General features: G+C 46.0%; 1 pseudogene; it reads right to left on the bottom strand.

The window, feature by feature from the left end:
- Positions 1-14,210: 14,210 nt before the first annotated feature.
- Positions 14,211-20,636, bottom strand: LOC125947777 (uncharacterized; annotated as a pseudogene).
- Positions 20,637-27,816: the final 7,180 nt, after the last annotated feature.

The raw sequence follows: 27,816 nt of genomic DNA, 5'->3' as shown, positions 1-27,816 counted from the left end.
CCCGGATTTAAGATCCAACGAAGAAAAAAAACTTGGCATGTTGTAGACGATACAATGCGCCGTCGATGCGTGGCAATGGATAAACATCGCGCTTGGTGACACGGCTCAACTTTCTGTAATCTACACAGAAACGTAGTGTGTTGTCTTTCTTTCTGACTAACACTACAGGGGAGGCCCACGGGCTTGTGGACGGCTGGATCACGTCGTCTTGGAGCATCTCTTTCACCTGCTGCTTGATCGCTTCCCTTTCCACTGGAGACACTCTGTAACAGTGGCGTAGCCAGAAATTTTGTTCGGAGGGGGGGCTCAGGTTGCAGCGCGGCTTCCTCCTTATAGAATTTGTCGAGGGATCAATTGCATGAATAAAAACTGCATTGCCAATTTCATTGTATATTAGATGCTGCAAACGAATTATTGAACGCTATGCACTGTCCATTAAAATATGTATGTTTTCATAACAGAATATATTCGTATGCCCCAAAAATTGTGGCAGAAATAACTGATATCAATGCTTCCGTGTTTTTTCTTTCTAAATAATAAGTAAAGAAAACATCACATGAACTTTAGAACTATTGACCCTTTTCGCGGAGCAGTTTGTTTTAGAGAAACGAGATGGCGCTCACGGCGGCGCGCCATACCTCTCCTCAGCGACCGCGCACGAATACAAAACCATTACCGATTCTATCTTGCTTCTGTGCGATCAGCCGTCAGAAATGCAACCGAGTTTTCGCTAACACACTGTGCTCCAATCATGCTAGATTGAATAATGTGTATTGAAGACGTGTGCAGTAGTTGGCTGCAAAAATTGTGACTGGCATGTTAAGGAATAGAAGTTCGCGGACCGCTGCTGCAACTGTCCGAACGTGTTACCGGCACTTCGTGATGTACGGCTTTCCTAGAGGATACAGAAATTTGCTCACCCGCCAGCCTTGTATCGCTAACCTTCAAAGAAAGGGCTTCATCCCCAGAACGTCGGCAACAGTGAGTACCACTCGTTAAACAATGACAAAGGGAGTAGCGCCGCTTCCTGTCATAGTAAGTTTCGCGCACGTTATCTATACACATCTGTCCAAATGCCAGGAAAACTTACGCCCACTCTATCGCCGACGTATCAAGAATAAGTGAATGGACACACACTAGAATATATGCGCACTCTATACGCACAATAAATGAAAGATTACTGCGATTGCGCACGAATTAATGGTCGAAGCTGAATGTTTCGTGACGGTCCACGAGAGTAAGCAAGTTACTAGCTGTAATATATATTTGCTACAAGGTATTACAATGTACAAAACAGCTACGTTTCAAGCCTTGTGCGCAGCAAGAACAAATCTATCGGATTCGGAACTGAGCACACCCGCGAGCGATTAGGCAGAAAATAATCATATAGTGGCCGCACCGAGGAACATCACTGAGTCAGAAACTGACAAGCCACTGCTTCAAAATATTTGCCGAATAAAGAACAAAGAGCAAAACACACTAATCCTGACTGAATTCATAATTGCAAAGCTTGGAATGCATATTTAGCCCCGCTTTTAGAAGAAGCACCATATAAACTGCCTGCGCCGTTTGGACATAGCTCAATCAGCTCCGAAAGCGCTTTTGCATGTTCTCTGAAGCTGTGATCAAAGCTTCGTGTCGTCCACCTATGCACTGCTTTGCTGGTTTCGAACTGATGTTGACCCTTTTCGCCCACGGCGATCCCGTGGGCGAAAAGGGTCAACATCAGTTCGAAACCAGCAAAGCAGTGCATGCAGCTTATATGAAAAACGTAAAGGCCATGAAATGAACAAGTTGAGGACAAATATTTTGATGAATCTTTGTCGTTCAAGAACCTTGTTTACATTTTCTACATATGCAACGGCCAGGAAGAAACCTCAATGACGCTATCCCTCGTTGCAATCGATTGCGCAGGAGCAGCTGTAATTCGTCGTGTATTGTGATTACACCGAGCTAATACTCGCAGCAGTGAGTACAAATAAAAAGTGGGAGTTCTGCAAAGTATACAGGGTGTTTCAGCGAACACTTTCAAAAATTCTTAAAGGTTGCCTGTGGCAGATAGCATAATTTTAGTTCATGAGCTGGTCTACGCGAAGAGGCGGACATTACTTGCACAAGAAATTGAAATGCATAATTAAATAATTACCAATAATTCACTAATTAACTTTTTAACTAATTACCTGATGACCCATATTGCAATTTATAAATTGTAGCCGTGGAGTTCGCAAGGCGGATCCACTTGGAACGAATTCTCGGGATGACACCAGTTTTGAGATATTAATTATCGAACTTTGCGGAGAAATGCATTGGCGTTCCAGTTAGTATCTTAAGAAAACGTCGCTTTATGCATTCAAGCACAAAATTAACTGGAACGCCAATGCATTTCTCCGCAAAGTTCGGGAATTAATATCTCGAAACTGGTGTCATCCTGATAATTAATTCCAAGTTGGTCCGCCTTGCGAACTCCCCTGCTACAATTTGTAAATTGCAATATGGGCCATCAGGTAATTAGTTGAAAACTTAATTAGTGCAATATTGTTAATGATTCGATTATGCATTTCAATTTTTTTGTGCAAGTAATGTCCGCCTCTTCGAGTAGACCAGCTCATTAACTAGAATTGGGCTATCTGCCACAGGCAACCTTAAATAAATTTTGAAAGTGTTCGCTGAAACACCCTGTATATTAGTATATCTGCACTGGCAGTGGTCACTGGAAGGATGACTAGAAGCTGCAGCAGTATTTACACATTTACATAGAACCTGCTGTCGCAGTGAGAGATGGGCATCTATTCTGGTGCTAAAACCTAAAACACTCCCTTGATGTCGTTGGTACACTTGTTTAGGTACCTTGCAGAAACAGTAGGCTGTTCGATTCCAGCGATGTCCGTCGTTTCGTCAGGAAGTATGGAGAAGTAGCCTGCTTTTGAATCTAAGCTTTCTTTGATAATGTCACCACAAATTTGTATAATTTGGTTTTGTGCGTCTGGGCTTAAATACGAGGCAATACTGGGGTAACTTTCCAAATGGTTCTTCAGATATGTATCTCCATAATCAGCTCGCATGCGAAGAAGCACTCTGAAAATGCCTGTATTTTCAGCAGGGGCATTGCTTAAATACATAGGGCCCCTGTCCCTGTGGCCACGGAGAGCAAGACCTTGTCGCCCGCAAAAAAAAAAAAAAAAAAAAAAATTCTCAATAATAGGCCGTTCACTTTCTTCTGTTTTCTCACATTTTACTTTGCCTGCCCTGGTCCAGCTGATCAATCACATTGGGCACGCTTCCTGAAAATGTTTGGAGAAAATTATCAGCTGCTAGCTGACAGTCACGGTGATATTTAGTATTTTCGTGTGTGGGAGATTGCGAGCGCGCGCTTCCATGTATGGAACGGCTTGGACACGAGCGTTCCAGTGCGCGCATGTTGGCCCAAGTTTATAAGAACATTAACCCCAAAAAGTTCTAGAATTGAAAATATTTTAGAGCATGCCTTTGGAAATTTCAGCGCACCTTTCGCGTCAAAGGTTTATGAAAACTGTATACCCATAAAGTTGCGTAATTGAAATCCATGCGCTCCGTATATTCCGCGGCCGCTGCGAGATGCCGCAACGCGCCCGCTCGCTATCGAAAAGCCGTTGAAAGTTTGTGCTCGGATGGGGCTCCTTGCGTTACGTGACTCCAGGTGCAAGGGCGTTGTCACGAAATCCACCCCGAGTTCGCAATGCCGTGCCGAAATGTCTTGTCGAGCGTGAAAAGGACATTGTACACAAAATCTACAATGGTTGCCGGCGTCGGTGGTAGTTTTGGTCGGCGGTGCATGCCAGCACGCAAAAAATTTGGGGGGGGGGGGGGGGGGGGGGCTGAAGCCCCATCAGCATCTCAATTGCGTCATATCGCGGTCGTCGTAGTGGAGGATCTTAAGCGTTCGCAACGTCAGCGACCTCCCCTCCGCAGGTCGCTGGACTCAGTTTTCCCGGGAAGCAGGGCTGGGTGAGCGACGCCTTGTTGCATTCGGTGTGAAGAGGGGGCTGCAAGACTTGTGTCGGGCGGGTGACGGTGACTGGGTGTCACGGAATCTTGGGGCAAACGAGGTCCTGGCGTCCGCGAGGCAGGCTTCAATCGCCAGGGGGCGTTCGCCATTGCGCGGGCACGGCGCATTCAGTGAAAATCCACGGAGCCCAGCTCGGCGGTAAGGACACGCCCTGTAGAGGTGATCGGCTTCACCGCAATGAAAACACGAGGGCCTCCGGTCTGCAGTGTGCCATACGCCGCTCTTGCGGGGTGGTCGTGCTTCAGCCATAAATGGCGTGCGGCGAGGCCTAAAGTCGCCAGTTGCTTGTTCCACGGCGCGCACACCATGAAAGTCCGCGATGTCACTCATGCCGTGAAAAGTCGGGGACAACGAATTTCGCGCTACTTCCGCATACGACATGCGAGGCTGTGGCTGCCGTGTCTCGGGCTGTGGTGTCTCGCTTCGCTCTGGGACTTGGACTGCCTGCCTGATTTCCTGCCGGACGACCTCAGCCAGAGCGAGTCGCGGTACCGATGCCGGAGCCACCTGAAGCTTCTGGAGCTATTCTCGAACAACAAGCCTAATGAGCTCCCGCAAACGTCGGTATTGTCAAAAGGCATAGCGAGAGGGTCACGCGATAGGGTCGACACGTCGCGGTTGTACAGCCTTGTTCGCTGCTGCAGTGCATTTTCCATTGATATGGCTTTCGGGAGAAACTCAGCAACGGTCTTTGGTGGGTTGCGTATTAGGCCACCGAATAACGCTTGGTTGACACCGCACATCAGGTGCCTGAGCTTCTTTTCTTCCGACATGGACGGATCCGCGCGTCGGAAAAGTCGGCACATATCTTCGACAAACATTGCGACGCTTTCGTTCGGCCGCTGTACTCTCGCCTGAATTACAGATTCAGCTCGCTCCTTGCGATCGGGGCTGGCATATGTGCTGATTAGCTGCCGTCGGAATTCGTCCCATGTTGATGAGACCGCCTCATGGTTCTCAAACCATGTCCGCGCATAGTCCTCGAGGGCAAAGTAGGCATTGCGTAGCTTGCGCTCCGGAGTCCAGCCGTTTAATTCTGCGACACGCTCAAAGTGATCGAGCCAGTCCTCAACATCCTCGAAGGTGTCCCCATGGAAGGATTTGGGGATTAGCGGCTGGTTAAGGACGACCTCGGTCGCTGCGGTTGAGGAAGAAGATGGAACTGATGTACTCATTCTTCTGTCTAGGTTGGGTAGAGGCTTGTACTCAGGTGGCAGTCCTTGAAGTCGACGGCTTGTCCGTACGTGAACAGGAGTCAGCTCGACCGGACTTCGTACTTGGCTTGTAGACGGGGTTCGATCTGGAAGCGGTAGCATGTACCCCGCACCTCCACCAGAAAAATGTAACGTAAATCGAAGACGGAGTCTTGAAAAAATAGACGCTTCTCTTTAATGGCGGGCCAGAAGAAGAGCGTGCAGCCTACGCGCTTACAGTTTCGAATAGCAAGAAGATCCGTGTGCTCGTTGATAGAGCATAGAGGAATACTGTAATACGCATTGTTGTAAAAAGATGCAAATTTAGAGCAATTGCAGCAATAATAAATAACTTTGCCTAAATCGAGAAATTAAATTCGTAGGCTACCAATGACAAGGCGTGCTCATATATAAGCTCGGCCGCAGACTGTTCTGCAGCAGCCATCTGCTATATTCATTGTCTTAGAAATTGGTTCGTCTGCGCGGCTACTACAGTATTTCCACTGCAAAATCATTCGTAAGGAACTCTCCTTGCATCCGTGGTGCTCCCTGTACATTTCAACACTATCAGAAACGACCAATCGACAACTTCGATTCGCAAATCCACCTATCAATCGAATTGGAAAGACCATTCGATTCGTACTCGACATTGTGACTACTCGGACACCCCTAGTAAACATGACAAAAAAGAAATAAAGATAAGTGAATGTCCAGATTTATTATTTGGTTACGCATTATGGTGAGGTTGGTGCATCGCACCATGCAAAGGAGGGCAGAAAGAGAGAAACACATAATAAAATGTAAAGATCAATTCACTTTTCTTTCGCGTCACCATATATATTGTGCACCCTTTTTACTCTCGACAATTTCTGAAAGGCTGCTCGAATGATTCAGGAAATTGTGCTTCCATAATATAAAAGGATATGTACAGAATAACGCCTACATCTTTCCCGGCAACTGGCTCTAAAATCTTTTTGCTCATTTGTACTCCTCCCTGTTATGTCCACTAGCAACTCACCCGGGGCCTCGTCGTTGCCGGATACGAAAAGACCGTGATCAGCAATTTCCTGGCTCTGCGGCCTATCGGCTTGCGCGGCCACCTCAAAAGCTTCACCAATCTCCTAGCGGCGCTTGATGGGTGAGAGGCTCGTATAGTGATAACAATAGTGGGAATGACCAAGAGTGTTTTGTAGCAGAATTTGCACCTTCAAACGTGCTAGTTACAACCACATGGCCAACACTCTTATCTTTAAGGGTATTTTTTTTTCTTTTACGGTGCACTCCAGTGAGCTCAAACTACAACTACAGCGATGAGTGCGCTCCGAAATAGCTATCGCAAGCGTTTGAAATCAATAGCTATGAAAGTGTACATAATTAGATTTCGTGGCCTCCGTTTACTGTTTCATGCTGTGTTCGTGTCGCATTTACTCGCTTCAAAAAAGATGCCAAAAGAAGAAAACTTCACTTGTTGTCATCAACAATTCAATCTTAGCAAGCTTCATTTCGACGCCTTTGTCATTGTCCTACGTCCACTAAAAGGCCTCGAATCGCCTTATTTTGACAAAAGTGGTCTTAAAGTTGCAGTTATATACCTGTATCCAATGAACTGCAAATCAACCTGCAGTCTCAAAAAGACTTTGCCTGAATAAAAATCAATATTAAAACCCAAGTGTACTGTGAAATGTTTAAAACAATGCACTTTTTGAATTGCTGCAGTAAGTGCACTCGTAATGAAGTGCCCAGAACGAATACACTATTCAATGCCAATTAGAAGGAATAAATAGTGGCTTGGTAAGATTAGCGATGCGTTAAAATGATAAGATTGTTCAAAATGGCTCTTATAGGCCAACGCTCATGTACTAATAAGAAACAACTCATATGAAAAAAGACACCGCATATCCACGAAGTGAATGATGATGAGGGGGCGAAGCACCGGGGAATCATTCGGGCAAAACGCCGGAAGCGTTAGCCGGAGCGTCGCGTATATATATATACTGTACGTATTACAGTATATACAGCGCTTATATAGCCCTTGTGCGCCGCAGCGCCCATAGCGGTCGGTCTCCATGCAAACCAGAGCTACGGACTACGAGGGACAAGGCTCGGCCTTAAGGTGCTTCGCCCCTAAAACTGAAATCCGGACTAGTGCTGCTAAGACATGGCTCTCCATCACCAGAAGAACACCAATGAGCACGGAAAAGATAATACAGAACGGAAACTGGCTGGCATACAAATATTTTGCTTTCATATCCAACTGTTAACGTATCACAAAAATGTGCTATGCTGCACTGCACAGTTAGCAGAAACTCAATGGAACATATTATCACTGCTTTAAGCAATGGGGATCGATGAACAATGGAATCCCTTTCTATAAGCAGCATAGAAGTCAGGACATATAGCACATTAACACAGACGGCAGGACTATTATACACGCTGCCATATGATGAGGCTTATGATTATGAGGCTTAAGATTTGCTTATGTAAGGCCCAGACTCTTTTTTATCATGTTTTACTGGTTGCGGGTGTTACACGAGGCAGGCTTATGGCTACTTACTAAAGCCTCAAATTGCCACGCCAATGGCGCAACGAGCCGACTATGCACATTTACTGTCACTGAAGAAGTTTTCGGACATGGACAGCGCCGCGAAGATGTCCGAAGAATTCTGCAGTCCGAGAAAATAAACTGCGATGTTAAAATCGATTTCGTTGTTTTTTAGAGCGCTATGGCACAACGACAAATTCGTTTACGGGCCTTTGGAAATGTTGTGCTCCATTAAAATGAAACTTACTTGAAATATCTGATGGCTGAGGCCGCGGGTGCGTTTCGCGCTCACCCATCGCTTAGCCTGACGTGTTTCACGTGTCGTCGTTATGTGCAGATACAACGCACGCGGATTTGACTCGGCGACACTGTCAGTTTAATCTGTACTGCGCAAAATCAGTTTGAAGCTTCATTCGTTTGATGCCAACACGCGAGCTTTCGCTGTTCATCCAGTACGTAAGCGCACACAAGAACTCGCGGTATATCCCGGCTGACCATCCGCGCCTCTAAAGCTCCGCTACACGTACGTGGCAGTCAGAGCAGCGAATACACGTGATCTCAAGCCATTCGCCGATGTGGTCTGCTGGTAAAAACATGTAGAGGGTGAAATTTCCGCAACAGCTTGCCACCCGCCGGCCTCCAGCTAGGCCTAACCAACGACGCTTCGTCGGAGTCGGCGACCAAAGTTGCGGTTTGGTGCCGAGTGCTGCAACGGTGATTGAAATGCCTTCGTCTGTAGCCAGTACTCGGCAGGACAATTTTACCGACATCTAGTACCGGCTTAAGCGGAAATGAAATCAGCACGCAGCTATGCGCGTGACGCTTATTGAAACCCCTTTTTTTATTTTTTCGTACTTCAATGTAGAGGGTTGGGGGCGGGGGCTTTAACGAGAACCGATTTTCGGAAAGAGAGTAGACAGTAATAATGTCCCTATAGTCTGAGAGCTAAAATAAATAAATAAAAAACGAAAGCAAGATAAACTCTGTTGTTTTCATGCAGACTGGGCACTTGCCACCTTGTTACGCACGGTTACGCAAGCGTCTTCAAGTGATCGTGACCTACTAAATTTGATATAGTTAAAGATTATTAAATGTAGTAGCAGAAAACGGCCGACCGGTCATCACCACGGTGGCGGGATGTGAATTTTCTTGACGGTCACTGCAATACTAACATCAGTAGTCGGCAGAAGGCGAAGAATGGTTTGGTGCGGAGTTAAAGTACCAACTTCTGGCGAACCTGAACGGCACACAAAAGGGCCAGAAGTCACCTCACCAACGATGATGGAAAAGCCGATTACCTGGATAGCGACTGCTCTTTTTGCGATATCAGGTGCGCGGGTCATGCCTTAAAAATCCAGCGAAACACCCTACGGCTTCCGAAATTTTATTCACCCTTATGCGCGATTCGATTCCAGGCGACGGTGTTGCTGGGATGGACACGTAATCGAGCAGGTTCGAAAGATCAAGCGGTAAATGGATCAGTCGAGGACTATATTAATAAATCGCGAATCCCCGGCAGCCATCATAAGCAACACTGGCCTTATGAAGAAAAAAAAAAGGCGCAGTTTCGTCCGAAAGGCGAAGCATGGATTGCGATAGCAAATTAGCATGAATGCATGAAATTAGCAGAGAGCCATACAAATTAAGGACAGTACTTGTATCGGCCGTATCAAATTGTAAACGTTCGCTTGCTAACTAAATTAACAAGCATGGTGTCAGCGCGCAGCAAACATGAACACATCATACTCGACGACCGCGGACACTCGCTGTCGAAGCGCTGGCGTGAGGAAACGCGGCACAGCAGCAAGCGAAATGACCTTCGTGCTGTGTCTATCGCTTCAATGCAAACCGAGCGCGGAGAAGTCACAGCACGCAAAAAGCTACGAGCCGCCGACCCACCTAGAGTATGCCCCCAACTCAGATCGCTCTCAAGCTGCGGCCGCGCGACCGCGCGCACCCGCCACATACGCAGTTGCAGGCGAGTAAAACACCGCACACCCCTCCTTCTCCACCCCCCGGCGCCTCGCAACGTTGGGTGCGTCGCGCGCGACGGAAAACGGCGCACTTCATGCCCGCTTTCCTCCCTTTGACGCGTGATGAGCCGTGATCGCCGGCTCACTCTAGCATGCTTTCACTCGCACATAGAGCAGGCGGGCGGGCCGCCTCGACGATTTTAACATCCTTGGACGTTATACGGAAGCTCATGGCGGCGGCGACGCCGACGGCAGAAATGCGCCTGGAGTGTCCATATAATTGCTCTTGCAATAAAAGAGCTAACTTACGGAAAGCGAATCAGTATATACACAAGTGCGTTTATAAAGACGTCAGTTGCGAACGTCTATATAGTATGAATGGCAAGGATATATAGATGGAACATCTTTCAAACGGCCACCTGCGTAGGGAGCCTACATACAACGCTTGCATGTAGGCTCCCTACAGCTGCGTTGACCGCAGCTCCCCTTGGCGGAGCCTTCACGCAGTTTCTCTACTTTTTATCATAGTTGTAGAGTTTTTCAGAAAATGTTAGACTGGCGCAAATCGCGCGCCATTTCCAAGACTGATAATCTGTCCATTAACCAACAATGATCACATTCTCATGTCTACGTTGCTTTTTCCTGATGACCGTTCATCGGATTAACACAGTTATCCAGTTTTCGCTGTGCGCAAGACACGCCAAAATTTCTTGAAGGCAGCTCGGTAACGAAACCAGTTTAACTGACTCAAAAGCAACTCAGGTTATGCTGCGAAGTTGCTTTTTCTCCAGGCGCATTGTGCTGCAAATTGAGTTATAAATCATTTTTAATCAGATTGCACACGCGACGAGCAGAGCTTTGCAAAATCCCGAAAATTCGCGAGTGCCACCGATAACTTTGGAATGTACAGCGATATGAGTAACAGCGGGCGCACTTGATTCGTGTTCACATAGATGACCGATGACTGTGCTGGTCGCTGTCGTTGTAATTTTGATGTTGCTTCTTTTTCTGTGTACAATTTTGCCTAACAATTGGATTCTTCACTAACACTTTTAAGAGTGATTCGGTCGTCATCATTAGAGGCCGGATCTTTAGGCATAAAAAAACGCATTTTAGGCGCCAAAAATAGGCAGGCAAAACAATGTTTTAGGCCTCCAACGTCGTAAATATAGGCACAATAAATTTTTACATAAATGTAAATAATTTCAAACAAAGACGTGCGCGGCCTATATTTACGATATTAAAAGAAGAAATGTTATTGTCTATGGTGGCACAAAGGCTCCAACAGTTCAACATAGCCGTGCCATTGTCCCATAAAACTGCTGGACTAATGAAGATCTATTGGCTTCATTTAATAAGCACACTGCTCATATTCATGTTAAATGGTCACTGTACTCGAGCGTCGCATATAGTGAAACAGGCATGAAAAAAGTTGCAGTGGCTTAGCTCAGCTATGCCAGGATATACGTAGCGTTAGCAAAGGTTCAGCTGAATATTCTTAGCTTTCCTGGTTGTCTCCTACGCTCAACCGCTAATTGCCAGGCAACTACTTCGGGATCCGATGAGTCAAGCTTCTCCGTTCTTCTGCGCTGTTGAGCAGCATTTGCGCCCTCCTTCTCCATGGCTATACCACACTGGCAAACGCCAGTCAGAAGCGCAGCGGCTCCAGCGCAGTGTCAGACGGCGACAGCGAGCGCGCGCCGGCACCAGTGCGTCTACCACGGCTACGACGTCACTCCTCTGGAATGCGCAGACCGGCGGCGGTGAGTCGCGCGCGGCGGCGGCGGAGTGCGCGAGAGGTGCCGGCTCCGGTGCGCAAGCCGTGTGACATCGCTGATCCTTGCGCATGCGCAGCACGGCTCTTGATCTGCCGCGCGAAACGGGCTTGGCTAGGCCAGTGTAGCTAACGCTACAAAAGAACACTTGAAAGCTGGGAATACTGATTAAAAAAACCGATACTTTATGTCTGCCTGACGCAATTAAATTAAGACACAACACAAACAGACAAATAACAAATGCAAGAGAGACTACGATTTATAAAGAAATTAGCATGTTCTTACATGAGGACTGTTAGGTACAACTCTTCGCAATTTTCTCATGTACAATGACATTATCCGAATTGTACAGGCCAGATATCCCAACACTGCCAAATACACTTCCGCGCAATTGAAGTGCACATGTTTGAATAAATATATTATGCACATGTTTGTGCATGTGCATAATAAATATATTATGCACGTGCACATGTTTGAATAAATAAATGTAAGAATCACTTTCAAGATTGTGGAAACAATAGCAAACTACCACCTTCTCCAGATTTTTGGATTCAAAATTGTGCCTCTTGCCATTGAGAATGATCTCGTACGTTGAGAAGGAACACCCGACGGTGGTGAACACCTTAAAAAGTAAATTACATGCAAAGCAAAAGCCACGTGCACATCACATTTTCCTTCTTTTGCTCGTCACTCTCCTTTCCCCTGACGGCTCTCCGCGGTTTCGCATTCGCCAACCGCTCGCGCAATGTCAGCGCGGCGGCGTATGCTGGCCGGCGCGTCCCATTTCAATGCTGCTAGCAGTTGTTTTCCGGGAGTTGGTTGAACTAAAGGACTAGGTTGAACCCCATAGAGTTCCGAAGAGTAAATGTTCCCGGTAACATGAATAACGATCTCTAACTCTACTCAAAAGCGAAACTTGAGGCTAAATAGTGTTCATATAGGCGCCGATATCGAAAATAGGCGTTTATAGGCATTTGGGCACAAACGCCAAAATAGGCATTTATAGGCACTATAAAAACACTATAAAAGCCCTTCTTAACCTCTAATTCATGCTCACATATCAAAGTGGGGTGATAGGAGCGCAAGGAACAAAAAAGGCATTTGCCTAAAATCCGGTCTCTAGTCAACATCACCACAGCGTGGCAAAACTCGGCTTAACCATTAATGGAGTGACCATTAATAACCATTAATACGGTGCTTTCAAAGAGGAAATGATAACAAATTGGTAATTTCGCCTTGTTGCAACAACGCCAGAAAAAGACGGACAAATAGAGATCAACACGCTTTATCTCATCCCTCTTGCAACGCTGAACAGGGTTGTACACTTCCTCATCCTGCTGTCGATATCGGCTCCACGGCCTACATGCTTCGTGGAAGGGTTGTCTGCCTGGAATCCCTGGGACTGCTTCATGAACGACGACGTGCAGCCAACCTTCGTAAGTGATTCGCTACAGCGGCTTAGTGGTTGTTACGTTCTGTAGCGAGGTCGCGGGTTCGATTATCGGCTGGAGCGCCCGCGCACTGAAATACACGACCGGATGCCCCAAGTAGGGGCATCCGCACCGTGATTCGTAAGCGTGTGAAGGAAATACAGGGCTGCAACAGCGCGACTAAAGACGGTGCCTAAATAAAGGGAGGCACTACACCACACGATGCTGACTGTCAACTGAAGTTCATTGCAGGAAAATGAACGCAATCAAAGCGCCCAATGCGCTGAAGAGCATTACTTTCCTTGCCCTCTACAGTAACTCCCTAAGCGCTGTACAGCACGTCAAGAAAGTTTGTAAGATGCCATGAAGTTGTGAAAACATACACAATCGTGAAATGTCATTCCCACTCACCGTCTATGCGCAATCCTGCAGTGCCATGATCAGCATCAGTACGATTATGCGGACAGAAATGCGCACAATATAGTACAGCGTCAGAAGTTGCACGTGACATCCTCCCTTCAAATCCCATCAATATCATTCAGGGCCAGAATTCACTTCTCTATCGGGACACACGTTCCTTAATCCCTGCGTGTGTGCTTGATTTCTCGTTATTTTTCTCGGGTGGACAAAATCTCTTCATGAAGAAGAGGCCCGGGAAGCCCATACACATTCCATCATTTGTGTCTGTCGCCCAACAATTAAAGACCCAGTGAGCTGCCCAAAGGATTCTGTTCCAGCCGCGGACATTCACCACATGTTGTGGATCTGGCCCGGAGCAAGGGCTACTCGAAAGGGGTTCTGAGAGATTCCGAGTTACAAACTCAGCAAACTGATAATGTGGTTGGCTCACGGACTATAAGTTCGCTAGGCCATTACTGCAATTTCTGCACGAGAAGGGCCTCAACGCTTTGATTTAAACAAACGTGCACGCCGCCAGGGCATGCTTCACAAAAAATAATACTAAGATAAAACGCGATTGTCGCGTGGTCTGAAGCCCTTGACCTATAAAAAAAAACATCCCCCAAGTTAGAGAAATAACCTTAAATTAGTGTCACGCGTTTTCACAGTTCTGCGTTTTTAAATTGACGGGTAGTTTTGATAGCGATTTTGTGTATATACTGAAGGAGTTGAGGCCACGTGACATTTATTTTGCTTCAGTGAATTTCAGGTGATAGCGTCCTGTGGTATGATATTCTTTCCTTGTTCTTTGTTTTAGTCCAGCTGTTGCACCCTTGAACCTATATCAACTTGCTTAATTCTCCATCCACTGTGAACAGCAGAACATTCACGGAAACAAGACGTCAATACATCTTTCTGTAAAGGGTGACCAATATGTGGGAAAGTAACGCTCTTTAAGTGAACTTGCATCCTCAGCAAATGCTGAAAACATACATGATAGAAAAGCAGCATAAATTTATCAATGACGAAGCATTAATAGACACACGTCGGCGCTACACAAATTTGTCCAAATATCAGCTCTCATAAAAAAAGATACACTATGGTCTGAGCATCGATGTTCAAGTGTTAAGACGTTTTTGCAAACTGGGATGTCACGACAAATGTGTCATTACTGCCTCTAAGCACCCATTTGACAAAGCAAAACTTTGACAAATAATTGAAATAATGTATCAGGGAAAATAAATCTGGCGCTGTGCTGCGTTGTTGCCAATAATAAAGGAAGCCTTTCTTCAAGTGTAAAGAAGGCTTCATGAACTGTCCACAAAGGTCATTTTCCCCGCAGTCTATTTCAATAATCACATGTCTCCGATGCTGTCTTTTTAGTTGGCAGATAGGGTTATATAGTCCCACTAACTCCGGCATAACGAATTCGACATTGGATTTATCGTAGTCTGCGAATCCCCTTCCAAGTGTGGTTGCTTGTGCGGCAGGCAGTGGTTAAGATGCGCCATCCTGTCGAGCCGCTTACACGTTTGTAGACAAATGTGATGAAACCCCCACATAAATTTAGGGAATATCGTGCATCGATAACGCCATTCTTGATGCCGCTGAGAAATAGCACAGTGCATGTACTAGCAAGAATTACTGCGGCTTACTAAGCATAGTTATGTTTTCAGTTAGTTGATTCCTTCTTGGCTATTTTGCTTCACTAGAGATACCAAATCCGTATATATAACAAACACATCACGAAAATGTTGAAATGTTCCCTATGGACGGCTATGGGTGTATTGAAATGCCTTGCACACTAAACATTTTAACACCCTTAAGGGTCTTAAGCAGGGTGTTTCGAAGTTTGCACCTTATAGTACACCCTTTTAGCATCCTTTATGCTCAAAACACCCCACTGTAAGGGTGCGCACGTATATAGGGTGTGAGTTTCCCATTCATAAGGGTGTTAAAGCGTGAACTAAAGGGTATTAAGTACATTTATGCAACTGCATGCATGCACTTTTATCGTAGTACAGATTGCGCAATGCGTTCGTGTACTGCGATTTTTTAGGTAATGACGTTATTGATACGATGGAAACTCGAAATGGGTATGGCCAGAAGTACACATGTCGATTAAATGTGTGATAAGAAATGTGTAATAAGTTGTGAGGTGCTGTAATAAAGGTGTATGTATGTATGTATGTATGTATGTATGTATGTATGTATGTATGTATGTATGTATGTATGTAACAAAAAGTATGTTCACATAGCATCATTACAGAGCAGTTATACAATTTGACACAAAAATAAACAAGTGGAATATCAAGGTTAAATAAAGCAACAGGAACATTTTTGTCGAGTTTGAAATGCCCCTAAAACTTTTTCACAAATGTCGGAAAAAACTGCGTGTCAAGTACAAACAGTAAGGGCACATACAAACGAACAAGCCATTCAAGTCAAAGTTTTATTTAAAATGCAGCTTTATCATTTTAACGTTTTTAGGTTGACTGAGTGAGTGAGTGAGTACGAACTTTATTGAGGTCCTGAGGAGAAAGAATTAAAGCGGGGCCGGAGGCCCCGCCAATCAATCCGGTGGCTCCACCCAGGTCGGGGCCGGTAGACAGAGTCCTTCGGCGACGGCCCGGGCCCTCTGGACGGCCTTGAGCTGAGCGATGAGCTCTGTACTTCTGAGCGCTGAGTCCCTGGAGGACTGGTCAGGAAAGTACGTACCCGCGTTGGCAGGGCACAGCCAGAGCATGTGTTCGAAGTTGTTGTATTCGTGGCCGCAGTGTGGACATGCAGTAGGAAGGTCAGGTCCTGCTTAGAGTTGTTGGTGTGATGTATGTCCTAGTCTGCAACTGTCTATAAGTGACGGCCTGTGCTTTTTGAGGTTTTGGTGAGAAGTAGGAAAAATTCTTCGTGCTAACCTATGATTTCACGTGATTTAGTGGTATGATACGAACGGGTCTTTGTTGTCTAGATCCCTGCAGGCTTTATTGAAGCGAGCGGGCGGACCGCAGGAGCGGAATGTGAGTTCTCGCGCCAGTTGGTGTGCCCGCTCGTTCGGATTACAGTCAGGAGGTCCGGAAATGTTGCCCATGTGGGCCGGGAACCATGTTACGTGTGGGGACGTGAGATTGTCTCCTCCCAGTTTTTGGGAAATTTTGTTGACAACCGTAGAAGCTTCTGATGGCTGTTCTTGAGTCCGAGTAAATGACGGAGGCTTCTTTGCAGCTTCGAAGGGCCACCGCGATGGCCATTTCTTGTGCTTCGTGAGTGAAGTTGGTAACCACCGTGGCTGCGTTGACGAGTGAGCCATGGGCGTCCACCACAGAGACCTCGTATGCGCCTCGATTCCAATATCTGGCCGCCTCAACGAAGACGACTTGCGTTTCGTTACGGTTGTAGGTTGACTGAAACTTCATGCTGGTATCAATACTCTTATTCACGACTCGCTTCGACAATCAGGAAAAAAATAACTTCGAGGATTCTAAAATGTATATTTAGCACTCTTGCATGTCCGCACTTTGAAACAAAAGATTATAAACATTCAGTGTCCATTTGAATTATAAAACTCGCTATAACAAATCACATTTTTGTGATGCTTATGCTGCCAGGTTTACAGTCACCGGTACTTGGTTTATGAGAGTCTGTAATGTGCTATTGCACTACTAACACAATGCATAATTATTCTGAAAACATGCACTTGAAATGCGACATTTGGACAATCAAGTTAAGGTTGGCTTGCCACGCCTGATAGGTATGAAAGGCTTGGTCAAGTTTTATTGACTGATCATTTCACTCAAGCTTGACTTTCTCACTTGTTTCTAAACAAAACTGAAAATATGTATGAAAAATGCAAGGCACATGTGCAGGCTGTGCAGCCACAAGATTTTCATATCACGAGAAATAACAACTATGTAAATAAAACACCGAGATGCACACTTCTACATTAATCAGCTGTTTTATGCTAAACTGTGACCACTGCATTCCTTGTGCTGCCGCATGTAGAATGGCTCGTTTGCATTCTTTGAAAGTGATGTCAGTAGCTTGTACTCTTCTGTCATACTCACAACATAAACATGAAAATGTTCATCAAAATAAACGGTCTCAAACACATTTACCCCACCGAAAGTACCTTGTCCACATATATGAAAAAACTTTGGGAAATCATCAAGCGAAATGTTGTGAACCAGGCAGCAACCTACCTTGTACATCCTGCCATTCCCAGTTAGAGAACTTACAGTAAACGAATTCGATTATTCAAGGCTGTGTTCAGAAACGAACTGCTGTACGCATTCAGGAAGGTGCTCTCATGAACACTGCTCTCACGAGGGACAATAAATGCGAAGCTTCGCAATAACTGGTGCCTGGCTGCCAGACTGTATGAAAGATGCTTCCAATTGCGGATCTTGCGTCAAATGTCTTTAAAATATTGATATTTTGCTTCAAATCGCATTGGGCACTTATAGGTCCAAACTTTGTGATGAGTGAAGGATAATGTATTAGTGCACTTTGCAAGGTAGTGATGAAGATGGGAACTATGATTTGAATTCCAAAGAAAGTGAATTTTTTTTGCAGGTAGGGAATATACTTGGTAGGAATTCTGTAGGTCATGATAATGTCTACAATTTCGCCCAAACGAAGGTAAAGCGAAGGTAAAGTAAATAAAGGTGAGATGGCGAAACAAGCAAAACACTTGAGCTGCTGAGGCCTTCATAGCTGCTTTTCCTTTCAAAAACTCTTTTGACAGAGGCTCTGGATTGTTGCGCACATCATGGGCATCATAATAGCATTCACATATCATGTTGTTCAAGTATGTGAGGGAAAAATTCTGTTTTATCAATGATGAAATGATATGCTGCAATGCAAATGGAAATACACCTTCATGAATGTCATGTATCACATCTGGAGGTAGATTTGTTGGATTAGACCCGTTGAATGTGAGGGCACATGCTTCTCTAACTCCATACAATGATGTAGTGGGAAGCCCAGCGCTCAACATGTTTAAATGGTGCTGATGGCCCTCTGGCTTGTGAAGCAGGAAATCACTTTCCAAAATATGTGATTAAGCTCAAGGTGCAATGCCATACAAAACCTGCAAATTTTACCATGACTGAATGAGCATTTACAGCATCCTACTCTATTGCTGGACAAATTATCACCAGTGAAAATAAAAACCGAGCCTCTTAGAAGAGTTCTCTATTCAGGACAATACCCTCATCTTCTAATTCCTTTAAATCTGTAATTAGGGGAGCCGGGATCTTTGAAAAGCCATAGGTGGCAACATGCTTGTCGCTAACAAGCAAAACCAAATGAATTCCCGAGAGTGCGGAGCGGCCTTTTGTAGCGAAATTTATTAATGAAGAATACACTGCAGTCATTTTATGTTTTCCTCTTTTGCTACCCAACGGGTTACACACCTCGAATTCATCACTATAAAGATGAATGCATAATTTAGAAGTGTCCCCGGCAAAGTAGGCATGATTTTGGAATTCAGTACTATCAAAAGCAGAACACAAGTAGTTTCCTTTTTTTGGGTAGCCGTTGAAGTCAGCAGATAAGTGTGAATATTCAAAGATGCACTCCAGTACATCACAAAGTGGCACATACTCCATGGTGTCAACTCTTCCATGGCTGTCAGTTCCCAACACTGTGGCACGAGGCTCAAAAAATTAAAAAAGGTGTCCTCCAATATCTTAGCCGAGCCGACATAGAGAGTAGCTGGTTCAGCTGCTGCTTCCATTCTTGTTTTGTATGAGTAACAGCACCAATATTTGTGCAAAGCTGTTCACCCTCAAGCATTGCTTTAATGAAAGAAATAACATCGTTCGCTATTTCAGTCAAGGTGGACTCAGGAAGACGCCTCGCTTCTTTCCACTTTAGAAGCAGTGTTACAAACTGATTCACATATTTAGTTAAACTGGGGCTTGATTGAGATGGCTCAGGATCACGTAGAACTTCTTCTTTGGCTTCTGTACGTTTCTCACTCTGTGCCTCAAACACGCTCCTTTGTTCCGGCACAGTTGCGATGGGCTGCGTTCTTTCCGTTAGCAGTTCGGCGCGATTCCGGTGCACATGCCTCTGGCATGAAAGAAACAGCCTAAATGTTTTCATGCAGCCTCCTAAGCCACACAGCCAGTTATCTCCATGCCCATGAACTATACGAAGATGTCTGAAAAGTGCCTTGAGCGAGAACTTTGGACACGCGAATCTTGAGCATCGGAACTTCGGAAGTAGCGAATATCTGGCATCTGAAAAAAAGCGATCTTTTTTTGTAATTTTGTGCATCTCGAAATTAGAATGGCAAGCGATATATGAAACCATGCATATCTTGTTATATTGCAGTGCCCTATTCCTAATAGTTCAGCAGTAAGCAGAGATCCTGGTGGTCCATAGCTCAATCTGTTGAAAAAAAAAACGTAACCACATAGCAGTGCCGTAGGGAGGGAGGTTGGGTTAGTTGACCTCTGCTTGGGCTTAGAACGTGCCCGTGCATTTATCAGTTCTCACAGCCCTTTGCGCGCGCCTGTGGCTGTAGCCCGTACACTCCAAGCGCGCGCCTCTCCCTGTTTCGTCTCGAAGCACGCTTATGTCGTCTCCGTTGGTTTCTGGTCTCGCACCGCGCAAACCTTCGTGAGCAAGTACGAAAAGAATCCATGATACGGAAAGACAGGCGTGCAAAACACGGACCTAGGAACGAAAGGGCGGCGTTCGTGTTGTTTTCCTTGTCCTTGTGTCCGCACACTGTGAGCTTGTCTTTTCTTACCACGAAATATAGTACCGCAAATAAAATATAACATGTGTGACATATCAGGACACTCACCTCTAAGGCACAGAAAAGAGGGAGCACCTTAAACGCCGCCTTAGTGCGCCTCTTTTTCGCACGCTTCTTGACTGCGGTACATAAACCTGATTAAACAATAGCTCTTCGCCCCAGGGCGAGCTTATAGTTTCAGAATCACCAGCGCGACAAGTTGTCCATACCGCACGAAAGCAGAGCATGGACACTTGACTGCATGTGTCTGAGTTTTGGTCATAAATATTCTTGTTATTCCTAGCTGTGGAAAACAAGATTATGATATCTTGTCTGTGATTTTGCTGATATGTAAGCAAGCAGTAATGCGAAATCTATAACATACATTTTATTCAGATCGCCCTGCATAGAAATAAATAAGTGATGCCTACTAGTGTTTCTGCTCACGCTCCGGACAACTCACAAAGCTCCGGAGGGCTATCACAAAGCTCCGCAAACCCCGGACTCAAGCTGTATGTTGGCAACCATCTCCATTGCGCACCTCCTCCTCCTTCTTTCATGCTGCTGAGCACTTTCGGGCGCTTTCTTCGCGTTGTCAGCACATCCGCTTTTTGCTCTATGCAGACGCCGTCTGTCTCCCCCTTTCCTTCAGTCAGGGTTGCCATTTATGGCGATTTTTCGCCATACTGGCTACTTTTAGAGCCTCCTGGCAACCAAACTTTGTGATTGGCGACTTGGCTACTTTTGGCGGTGGTAATTAATATAGTCAGTGTCTAAAAGGCGGTGTCCACCACGTGACGGCCATTGCGTGTTTCCGGCTCCTGCAATAATGTCTGCCGCAAGCAGCTAGCATAAGCATGGCCTTCGAGATCTGCATTTGTTACCCAGATGAGACCACCGCTGAGGCGTGAATAGCCGCCATGTGGCGATTACGTGTCTCGATAGGTCCCCGCAGGGGCGTCTGCGTCAGCAGGCGTTTGGTGTGTTGCGACACCACGGACCCGAGCACATGGGGGTTGGACCCTCCTGCGTCTAACCGTGCGCAGCTTAGCCGTGTCCGGGGAAAAGGGGATCCTGGAGGTTGAGCCGACGCCGGGAGTTTGGACCTTTATGGCCCCCCGGCGGAGGCAACACACCTCTTTGGCCTCGGCTTCACGTAGACGGCACCCCCGGACTGACCCACCCGGGGGAAATCGGTAGTTGCCTTTTCCTGTCTCTCTCTCTCTCTCCCTCCAACCTTCGTCTTTCTCTCTCACTTTCCATCTCTCCTGTCTTCTCTTCACTTCGCTTTACTTCCAATTTTCCAGGCAGCAAGGGTTAACCTGGTGTAGTTTATCCATCCTTGGGTCTATTATATTAGGTTATAGTGGCTATGTACAGCTGGCGTCTGCATCTCCTTCGGGTCTTGTAGCGTCCCCTTGTTGGGCTCGGTGGTGGGCGGCTGGCATAGCTACCGAAATCATTGTTACCTTATGGCTTTATCGTCATTCCCCCGACTCCCTGATCGCTCTCACAAACGAGGGCGCACCGAAGATATCTTTCAATTCAATGGCAGCAAATTGCAAAACTTCCCCAGATTTCATGTTATCCATTCCGATAAACCCGAAAAGACGGTGAGAATGATCTCACCCTTTCTCGTTTCGAAAAGTCTCACCGAAGCTCTTGGAGCAGGCTACAAAGCGTCGAAATTGGCTAGCGGCGACCTCCTTTTGGAACTCCGCGACGTAAAACAGCACGAAAAGCTTCCTAACCTAGTGTCATTTGGGGAGATCCCAGTGACAATATCCCCACACCGAACTATGAACACCAGCCGTGGTGTAGTCTCCGACGATGACCTCATGGAACTGACAGAAGCTGAACTGTTGGAAGGCTGGAGCGAACAAAACGTGATCACTGTCAAACGAATCATGCTAAGACGGGACGGCAAAGAGATCAAAACCAAGCATATAGTACTAACTTTTGGCTCAAGCATCCTGCCCGAGACAATCGAGGCAGGCTATGTGAAGCTACGGGTTAGACCCTATGTACCAAACCCTCTTCGTTGCTTCAAGTGCCAGCGTTTCGGCCACAGTTCCCAGAACTGCCGAGGCCGACAGACATGTGCTAAATGTAGTTCCGGTGACCATGCCTCTGAAACATGTGAAAACACTCTACACTGTGTCAATTGTGATGGTGAGCATGCCGCATACTCGCGGTCATGCCCGTCTTGGAAGAAAGAAAAAGAAATAGTCACGATCAAAGTAAAGGAAAACATAACTTTCAAAGAGGCTCGCAGGCGGGTGTCATACCTGCCTAAAGTCAGTTTTGCCGAGGTGGCGCGTCAGGGGGCAGCGCCACCGCGGCACCCGGCGGCTGTCCGGTCCACACAGAGTGAGCCGGCGGTGACGCCATCCGCCCCCTCGGCGGCTGCGGCTAGCGCTGCTCCGCCATCTCAGAACAAGGGACCATCAACCTCCGGGCTGGTGGCCTCCAGGGCCTCGTCCCTCGAGACGAGGCTTTCACGTCAAACGAACCGCTCGCAAGAGCGCGTGTCTAGCGCCCCGCAAGAGGCAATGGACACAACCGGCCAGACGGTGCCACCAGCGCCTAAGGAGCGGCGAGATTCTCTCGACCGCTCCAGAAAAGAAAGATCTCGTGTCACGGCGCCTGCAAAGGGCCCCGCGAGCTAATCTTCATCTCTTAAACACACAGCACAAACACATTTGTCATTATGGAGACACAAATACTACAGTGGAATGTCAGAGGACTTCTTCACAACCTCGACGATATTACAGAACTCCTACACAAACACAATCCAAAGTTGCTGTGTGTTCAAGAGACGCATCTGAAACCCACAAATACAAACTTTCTTCGTCAATACACCATCTACCGCAAAGACCGTGACGTGGCGAACGCCTCGTCTGGCGGTGTAGCAATAGTTGCCGACAAGTCTGTAGCTTGTCAATATGTCGCCCTTCAGACGCCCCTAGAGGCAGTGTCAGTTCGGGCAATTCTTTTCAGTAAGTTGGTAACCGTATGCACCATTTATATACCCCCGAATCATCATCTCGAGAAAACAGATTTCCATAACCTCATTGATCAGCTTCCCGAACCCTACATACTCGTGGGAGATTTTAACGCTCATAACACGATGTGGGGAGACTCACGATGCGATACGAGAGGTAGATTCATAGAAAAATTCCTCGTGAACTCCGGTGCATGCCTCTTCAATAAAAAGGAGCCAACCTATTATAACCTTCATCACAATTCATACTCTTCAATAGACTTGGCGATTGGTTCTGCTTCCCTTTTTCCCGACTTGGAATGGAGTGTAATCAAAAACCCATTCGGAAGTGACCACTTTCCAATCACACTAAACTTAGTAGCCCAACATAACTCCCTTCCGCATGTCCCTAGGTGGAAACTAGCCTCCGCCGACTGGAAACTTTTTAAAGAATCGACATTTATATCACGAGATTTTATCAGCGAATTTAGCATAGACGACGCAGTAGCGTATTTTACCGCTTTTATCATCGACGCAGCAAACAAGTGCATTCCACAATCAAGCGGTAGCTCATCCAAAAGACGAGTGCCGTGGTGGAATGATGAGTGCAAGGAGGCGCGGAAAAAACAAAATAAAGCGTGGGGCATACTCCGTCGATCCCCAACTGCAGAAAATTTGATGGAATTTAAAAACATAAAATCACAGGGAAGGCGAACGCGACGACAAGCTAAAAGGGCAAGCTGGGAGAGGTTCCTATCGAGTATTAATTCATTCACACAGGAGGCAAAAGTATGGAATGGGCTCAGGAGGCTTAAGGGACAACAAATTCATCCATTGCCCCTGGTGGATAAAGAAGGAAATAAGTTGGAAGACCAGGCTGACGCTCTTGGTGAACACTTCGAGCGCGTGTCTAGTTCCACCCACTATTCGGAGAGCTTCCTGAAATATAAAGCAATAGAAGAACGTAAGCCTCTGAACCGGAAATGTAGCCCAAATCAACTTTATAACCGTCCTTTTGGTATTGCCGAACTTAAAGCCGCCTTGTCAGCTTGTCAGAGCTCTGCACCGGGTCCGGATAGAATCATGTACGATATGATCAAGCACTTGCACTGCGACACGCAAATCACACTACTCACACTTTTCAATACCATCTGGGCTGCTGGGTATCTTCCATCTAAATGGAAAGAAGCTATTGTCATCCCAGTTTTGAAGCACGGTAATGATACTTCATTGCTGACCAGCTACCGGCCTATAGCACTTACGAGCTGCCTTTGTAAGGTTTTTGAGAAAATGATCAATCACCGTCTTGTACATTTCTTAGAGTCGAACAAAATGCTTGACCCATTTCAATGTGGCTTTAGGGAAGGCCGATCTACAACCGATCACCTCGTGCGCATCGAAGCAAACATCCGTGATGCATTTGTACACAAGCAGTATTTCTTGTCTATATTTCTTGATATGGCAAAGGCGTACGATACGACATGGCGGTACGGGATCTTACGAGACCTGTCGCACATGGGCATTCGAGGTAATATGCTTAGCACTATAGAAAGCTACCTGTCTAACCGTACTTTTCGAGTCAAAGTTGGTAACGTATTGTCCCGCCCATTTATTCAAGAAACTGGTGTGCCACAAGGGGGCGTGCTTAGTTGCACCCTTTTCATTGTGAAAATGAATTCCCTTCACAAAGTCATTCCATCCTCAATGTTTTATTCAATATATGTCGATGATGTGCAGATCGGATTTAAGTCTTGTAACCTTACAATATGCGAGCGTCAGGTTCAGCTCGGACTGAACAAAGTGTCAAAATGGGCAAATGAAAATGGTTTCAAGCTAAACCCTCTCAAAAGCTCCTGTATACTCTTCTCTAGAAAGAGAGGCTTAATACGAGATCCAGATATCATGCTGCATGGACAACGCATACCAATCAACACTGAACACAAATTTTTAGGCATTATACTTGACACAAAACTAACCTTCATTCCTCATATCAAGTACCTCAAAGCTAAGTGCCTGAAAACAATGAACCTCATGAAGATCTTATCTCACACATCATGGGGCAGCGACAGGAAATGTTTAATGAATCTTTACAAGAGCCTCATTCGTTCGCGACTGGATTACGGTGCTGTAGTATATAACTCTGCTGCCCCAAGTGCACTAAAGATGCTGGATCCCGTTCACCATCTAGGTATCCGCTTGGCCACCGGTGCTTTCAGAACGAGCCCTATAGAAAGCCTATATGCAGAATCGAATGAATGGTCACTTCATCTCCAGAGATCGTACATCAGCTTCACATACTTCCTCAAAGTTTACTCTGATCATGAACATCCATGTTCTCAAACCGTTAACGATTTGACGTGTACTACACTTTTCCATAATAGACCCTCTGTGAGACGGCCTTTCTCACTACGTGTGAGAGAACTTAGCGAAGAAATGGATGTCCCACTTCTCGAACATCGTTTAATGCCTCCAGGTAAGCTTTTACCACCCTGGGAGTGGCAGGTGATAGCATGTGATGTATCCTTTGTGGAGGTCACAAAGCACGCTCCTGAACTCGAAATCGCAATACATTTCCGTGAACTCCAATCGAAGTACTGTTGCCCTGAATTCTACACCGACGCGTCAAAGTCCCATGCTGGTGTATCTTACGCGGCCGTCGGTCCATCTTTCTCTGAATCAGACGTATTGAACCCTTATACAAGTATCCTCACTGCAGAAGCCTATGCAGTACTGTCTGCGATTAAACACATTAAGAAATTAAAGCTACATAAGGCAATAATATTCACGGACTCCTTAAGTGTCGTAAAGGCACTAATGTCTTTAAGGAAACACAAAAATCCTGTTTTCATTGAACTTTACTCATATTTGTGCAATATTTACTCATCTGGTAGACATGTGACAATATGCTGGGTTCCTGGTCATAGATCCATCGAAGGTAATGTGCTTGCAGACCAAATGGCCACATCAATTACATCTGAAGCTACCAATTTTAGCAGTACTATTCCCGCCACAGATCTGAAGCCTTTTTTGCGAAGGAAACTGCGAAACCACTGGCAACGCCTGTGGGAGAGTGAAACAAATAATAAACTCCACCTGATTAAGCCACAGTTAGGTTTCTGGCCCTGTACAACTAAAACACGACGAACTGATGTCCTATTCTGCCGTCTCAGAATAGGACACACATATGGTACTCACAACTTTCTGTTGACTGGTAACGAGCCTCCAACCTGTGGCCGATGTGGTCAGAGGCTGACCGTCCTCCATGTCCTCTTGGAGTGCCGGGAAGCCGAAACAGAGAGAAGGAAACACTTTCCTCTTGCATACCGCTACCATATCCCTCTCCATCCCAGTATGTTTCTTGGCAAAGAACCACTTTTTAATACCAAAGCAGTCCTAGGTTTTTTGAATGACGTGGTACTACATGTGATTAGCCCTAGATATTCGTAGCACATCCTCCCGCCAGAGGATGCTGTTGCGATAGTGCTCAGTATAGCGCATGCCTCCAGGCCTTTTTGTTCAAGGGCTCTGTTGAGGCAATAGTGCTTCATGCCAATTTTCGCATCGGACTTACTTTGCAAATAGTAACATTTATTTGCAATGCATATTTCATGCTCATAGCACACGCCATCAGTCATTTCCATAATCTTATTACCTGTAGATTTTATGCACTTTACAGCGACTATTTTTAGGCCCCCTTACAGCCACGTCATATTCACCACTCGTAATTCATCGCTTCAATTCAAACTCATTAACACTGGCCTGGCGCTCTTTGGCCATTATTGGCCCTTGCGCCATTAAACCCCATATATCATCATCATCATCGTGTCTCGATAGGTGGCATACAACCAAAACCTACCCATAATAAAAACTGATCTCAAAGGCTATGCCTTCGCGCGCTGCGTTGAACGAAAGCGAAAGATTGTACCCTAATCCCGCCCTAAGCGACGGTGCCCTCGAAAGTCAATCTCGAAGACCATGTTGTGCATGCCAGGGAGTTTATAAAGTCTGTAACGTCATGTAGTTTGCGCGGGAACGTTTGGAGAGAAATGAAAGTAGCACAAGGACGGCGTGCGAGGAGTTCATTGTGCTGAAACTGGCGAAACCGCATCAGGTTCTAATATGCGGCAGCACGCAAGTTTGCGAAGGATATTCCGGAAGCAGTGGCTGGAAGACCCAAAGCTGAAAGGTACCAATGATTTGCAAAATTGAAATGTATACTAACGAATCTGTTAAGTTGTTCAAGTGGCAGCATGTTGTGCACGCTTAACGGAGCTTCTACGTCTGTATGGTGTCAAATTGGCTTGCGCTTGTTCAAGCCATTGACACATCGGCGCGGTGCAACTTAGCAGCTGTGAAATGAGGGCTCATTACGGAGATCACGCGAAACATGCTGATACAATGAAACACCGTAAAACGGTAGCACCGAGTGACCAGAAGAGGCTGCGAGATGCGATCGCGCCAGCTCTGACGGCCGATGAAGATGAGGAAAGGTGCGCTTTGAAGATTGTAAAATTCACCTCGTGTAACAAGGCCATAAATTGCGTCAATGAACTTTCTAATCTTCTCAAAGGCGAACCGCGATGCAATCTTGTCATGCACAGAACGAAGTGCACAGCCCTTATAACCAAAGTTATCGTGCCATACTTTGCTGCCACACTGAGGGAAGACATGGTAGGAAAATCTTACTCTCTTGGTTGATGAATCCACAGATGTTTCAGCAAAGAAACTTGT

Source organism: Dermacentor silvarum, chromosome 8, assembly GCF_013339745.2.
Source record: "Dermacentor silvarum isolate Dsil-2018 chromosome 8, BIME_Dsil_1.4, whole genome shotgun sequence".
NCBI lineage: Eukaryota > Metazoa > Arthropoda > Arachnida > Ixodida > Ixodidae > Dermacentor > Dermacentor silvarum.
The sequence above is the reverse complement of the archived record's forward strand: the minus strand, read 5'-3'. Positions and strand labels throughout refer to the sequence as shown.